Consider the following 6,000-nt stretch of genomic DNA (forward strand, 5'->3'; position numbering starts at 1 on the left):
CGTCAAGTTTGACCACGCCCCGTTTCGGTGAACGCCACATTCAACTATTAATTTGAAGGGGAAGATAAAGAGTGAAAATTCAGATTTTTGCAGATGTACTATTTGAAACATAAAGTTTCAAATAATGAAATAAAAAAAATTGGTAAATGATCACACTGGCCCTTAGGTGTTTTCTGGCGCTCATTTATGCACCCTTTGTGGTCTATGATTACAGTTTACTGTAATGACTGCTTGCGCAATCTGAAACGGCGTTGATCTCTGCTAATCAAGTTAGCCATAAATCCCTCATTTTACCCCAAACTTTTACAGGTATGAGTAGATGCACCAGGGTTTTTAGATATCTTAGACAAAACACATTTTAGTTTGAAACAAAGTGTTTGACAGACTTTCTTGTTCTGACCATTGCAGTGGTGTCAATGAGATCTCATAGAACTATAAAATTATATATGTCAAAGAGTGAAGGTGAAAAGTTTTCTTTATGGAATTATTAATTGTTATCAAATTTATTATCTTTATTTAAACAAAGGAGATAAGTATGAATCAGGCTTAGACTTTAACCGTCTGTCCTGGAATTAATATTATTTGAATTTTTAAATATATGACACATTTCCAAGAAAATTCTCTTCTAGATTATATATATATATATATATATATATATATATATATATATATATATATATATATATATATATATATATATATATATATATATATATATAATCTAGAAACATGTGGATTCGTTTTCCGATGGCATTTCAGGTTAGCTTCCCAAATTTCTGTTACCGCAGTTGTCGGTTGATTGGTCAAACCACCAACACTGACATAAAAACTTGGCAAGTTGACTTGGGTGTCACACCAATAGGTGGTTCCACTTATGTTTCGCTTGCATTTACGCAGCTATTTTTATCAAGTACTTTCTTGGTTTTTTCTCATTTTGTCTTCAATCGAGGACCGCCTGCCCGGTACTGACGATGCCCAATAGGCTGAAACAGCTGTGTACCGGTGGCTCTTGAATTGAAATCAATATGGGAATGATCAATGAGTACTTATTTATATATATATATATATATATATATATATATATATATAGACAAAGAAGATTTTATCGAGTGTGTATGATATACAAATCAAAAAATAAACAATTAATGGACATAACACTCCAAAAAGGGGGGGCAAACCGCGGACACGTGTTTCTGGCTATTGGCCTCATCAGCGCGGTGCAGCCAAGTGTAAAGATGGGCAACACTTGTTTGCCGAAAGCAGGAAACAACACATATGCACGGAGTCAACAACAGGAGCCAACCGCACATTTGTGGTTCCAGTTAGAAGACCTAGAATTCCCAGGCTACATCTAACATATATATATATATATATATATATATATATATATATATATATATATATATATATATATATATATATATATATATATATATATATATATATATATATATATATTACAATGTAAGTTTTCACGGATGGTAGAATATATATATATATATATATATATATATATATATATATATATATATGAATCCTTTATTTAGTCAAAGACTAATAAATTATACATATAAGTGAATAACAATTTTAAAGAAATCGATACAATCTAAAAATTATAGTATTTTTTTTTTGATGATGTGTTGTTTTTCCGGGTGTTCATCCGTTGTGTACTATTCGATAGTCGACGTTTCTCCATCATCTCAGATGGCATTATCAAGACGAGTTACTGCTTCGCTTCGAGAGGTGTAACACCTCTCGAGGTGTAACACCATATAAAAATTATAATGGAGAACTTTATACAAGTGTAGAAGGGCAAACTTTTTAGTTTACCCCGATAAGTTACTGCGTAAAAATCAAAGTATATTTCACAAAGAAACATCTTCTTCCACAAAAAATTACTTACGTTGAATATTCCCCGGTAGTATAGTGGTCAGTATCCCCGCCTGTCACGCGGGAGACCGGGGTTCGATTCCCCGCCGAGGAGGTAGTTTTTTCATTATTTATTTATTTATTTTGATTTTTTTATTTTTCACGTCAATAGGGATTTTATTATTCACTTATGGTAAGCTATGGTTTCGCTGATTAACTACTTAGTTGAATCTATATATATAAAAGAAAGTGGTGTTGAATAACATGAAGACTTGCAGTGACATGCTTATTGAATTTTTTTAAATTTTATTCTCATGATCGAAATCAATGAATTAACACTAAGATTTCAATGAGGGCGAATGTTTGATCTATATTCATTATTTTTAAGGAGAATATGTCTATAAATTGACAGTTTTAAATTATTTTTTTCAGCACCTTAATTTTGTTGATGCGACCTCGGGGATGTCTTTGGTTTCCTACTTCTCCATTAATATATAAATATAAATTTGTATGCCTCGCTCCACCCTCAGGTCGCTCACTATTGCAATTTGTAGGAAATTGAACTGTAATCTCTACTGAACCAGGTTTTAATCATCAACATCAAACGATACATTCAATGTATTAACAATAACATAACGCACTTGATCAACAACCATTTCCACGGAATCATTAAAAACAAGATCTATCGAATGAAGTGAAGATGGATTTCTTCAACACTCACCCTACGAGGACGAGGAGAGATTCCCAAGGTAATTATATTGCAGAGCAAAGTATCAACACTTATATACAGCGTGACTCACGGTCGATATGGTAGGTTAGACGTTTCTGGAAAACGCAAAGCATGATTTTTCTGAAAATTTCACCTCTCACATTTCCTTACCTGTTCTATCGATCTAAAATATTTTCAGCATTGCGGCGTTGCCACTTCCATCAAAAAGTCCTAGCAAACTTTTTTTTTTTAAATGAAACACCTCGTATATTAATACATTTTTGGAATCGCTCTGGTATTTCAATACTTTTTTGTTAATAATGTCCTATACCTATCTCTATCTGTTTTCGAGATAAAAAATAAATTGTGCTAAATATGGTCCAAAACATAGCCTTAATTGAAATTAAGTACATCAGTACTCTCAATTCATGAAAAGTTGATATTTTGATGATAGTTTGGATAAACTCGAAATATTCAAATAACACCAAGAAATCGACTCTATATCATACAGGGCGTGCTAAAATTACTATTATTTCCATTGTGCATAAAAGTAGTCGAAAGTTCATTTTCTCAAATGAAACCCCCTGTATATTACTCGGTAAGTTGAAAGATGGTGAAAAATGCTTCAAGATGATATATCATGTCCCTATACCTAAATCGTCGAGTTTTCTCAATAAAGTCACTTCTTTTAGAAACATTTTTTTTTAGAATTTGGATTTAGGTAGCAGTGGAATTATCAAGCTTATAGCAGTTCGGTTACTTTTATAAGTAATTTACAAAGAGTTATTGACGGTGTTTCGAATCATCTTCCAAAATGAATGCAAATATTGATTATTCAAACGAAGTTCTTATGAAATTATTTATTATACACATGAACAAAGTGATCAAATCATTGTCGGAACGTGTAAAAAATTCAACCAAATGTATCCTGAATTAACACCAATGAACGAGAGGAAGTTTGTAAGGTTACAAAATAATTTCCTTAACTATGGCTCAAAGTTTCCAGGGAACAACTGTACCAAAAATCAGTCATTTCTAGGTAAAAAGTAAGATTTTGTGGGCTAAAACATGTGAAAGTACAGACAATAACAGAATAGAATGATTCAAAATAACAAAATAGTAAACAAAATATCACATTTTCACAATAAATGCTGAAAATGTTGTCCACTTTAAAATGTTTTTTTGTACGCGACTTGTGGTTGCTTTTTCAAATTCCTGGGGATCCAGATCTTCAATTCTCCGCACTATTCGCCGTCGCAATTCTTCTTTGGTAGGCACTGTTCTTTTAGAACACCCCATAAAAAAAAGTCAAGTGGCGGGAGATCGGATGATCTCGGTGGCCAATCCCACAGCCCTAAACGCCTAAACCAACGATCGTCGAAGGGTTCGTCAAGTTTCCTGGAAACTTCCTGGGTGGAATGAGCTGGCGCTCATTCCAGTTGAAACCATGAATTCCTATATTCCTCTAAAGGCAAATTTTCAAGAAAATCGGTTACAGTCGTCCTTAATATTTGGAGATCTCTCTGCATTCAGTGTGTCTTCATAAATAAAACAGGTAATTTTATTGTTCTTCAGAATACAGAAAACATTCGGGTCAAATTTTTCTTGAAAACCCATTTCTTTTGTAACATGATGATTATGATCAGCCCAAAAATGTTTATTCCTTCTATTGAAAATACCATCCCTCGTAAATTTTGATTCGTCGCTCCATATTATTTTTGACAAAAAGTCTCCTTCCTGTGTATGAATCAAAAGGGATTCACAAAAATGCATTCTACGTTCGGAGTCTTCTGCTTTTGGAGCTTGAACTTTGGTAAATTTATACGGATGCATTTCGTGATTTTTCAGAATTCGTTGTACTAAAGCATGTGATACACCTAAATCTTTTTCTGCACTGCGAATGGAAGCTTCTGGATATGTATAAAAATATGCCAAAACGTTAACAGTATTGTCCTCATTTGAAGTAATAGGTTTTGGTAATGTTAAAGGCACTTTTAACATGGAGCCATAGTTAAGGAAATTATTTTGTAATCTTACAAACTTCCTCTCGTTCATTGGTGTTAATTCAGGATACATTTGGTTGAATTTTCTACAAGTTCTGGCAATGATTTGATCACATTGTCCGTGTATAATAAATAATTTCATAAGAACTTCGTTTGAATAATCAATATTTGCATTTATTTTTAACGATTTTTTGAAACACCGTCAATAACCATTTATCAATTACTTATAAAAGTTACCAAACTGCTTGGTATTTCCACGGCTACCTAGAAATCAAATTCTTCAGAAATTATTTTTTGTACAACTGTTATTGAAATTCTCTTTGATAGAAACACTTCAATCAGAACACCTACCAAAACATCATTTAGAAAAGTTCACATATGCAGTTCGTGCTATTGGTAATATTAAATCCCTGTGAAGTTACTGACGATGACGAAGTAGTATTCAGTCCAACTGTAGAGTCCTTCATGACTAACCAATAATCCTCCTTAAAATAACGTGAGTTGGCGTATGTAGTTGTAACATATGCCTTGTAATCCAAAGATCGTGTATTCAAATCCCATGGACCTTATATATTTTTTTTATCAGAAGTAACGTTATACAAAAAAATTTGTAGGATACATTTGTTAAAAGTGATTTTATTTTGCTCGTGAGTTTGCTCCACTTGCTGACGCTCGTTTTGCAATAATCCCCACTCACAAAATAAAATGCCACTTTCAACACTTGTAGGTAAAACGTGAATAACTATTTTTCCACAAAAACGGCTTTATTAAGAAAACTTGACGATTTAGGTATAGGGACATGTATATATCATCTTGAAGCATTTTTCGCTATCTTTCAATTTATCGAGTAATATACAGGGGGTTTCATTTGAGAAAATGAACTTTTGACTACTTTTACGCACAATGGAAATAATAGTAATTTTAGCACGCCCTGTATGATATGGAGTCGATTTCTTGGTGTTATTTGAATATTTCGAGTTTGTCCAAACTATCATCAAAATATCAACTTTTCATGAATTGAGAGTACTGATGTACTTAATTTCAATTAAGGCTATGTTTTGGACCATATTTAGCACAATTTATTTTTTATCTCGAAAACAGATAGAGATAGGTATAAGACATTATTAACAAAAAAGTATTAAAATACCAGAGCGATTCCAAAAATGTATCAATATACGGGGTGTTCCATTTAAAAAAATATAATTGCTAGGACTTTTTGATAGGAGTGGCAACGCCGCAATGCCGAAAATATTTTAGATCGATAGAACAGGTAAAGAAATGTGAGGTGAAATTTTCAGAAAAATCATGCTTTGCGTTTTCCAGAAGCGTCTAACCTACCATCGACCGTGAGTTACGCTATATTCAGAAGGTAAAGCATGGTGCAGTTGAGAGATGTCACAGAATAAAATTGAATTAAAA

The 6,000-nt window shown here is 32.7% G+C and overlaps 1 non-coding gene across 1 annotated transcript; it reads left to right on the forward strand.

The window, feature by feature from the left end:
• The first annotated feature begins 1,912 nt into the window (after window positions 1-1,912).
• On the forward strand, window positions 1,913-1,984 carry TRNAD-GUC (transfer RNA aspartic acid (anticodon GUC)). Its single transcript has one exon. It is a non-coding gene; the product is annotated as a tRNA-Asp (tRNA).
• The last annotated feature ends 4,016 nt before the right edge of the window (window positions 1,985-6,000 follow it).

This window comes from Leptinotarsa decemlineata, unplaced genomic scaffold (assembly GCF_025532065.1).
Source record: "Leptinotarsa decemlineata unplaced genomic scaffold, Ldec_3_MD MMD2_tig00078363_RagTag_RagTag, whole genome shotgun sequence".
NCBI lineage: Eukaryota > Metazoa > Arthropoda > Insecta > Coleoptera > Chrysomelidae > Leptinotarsa > Leptinotarsa decemlineata.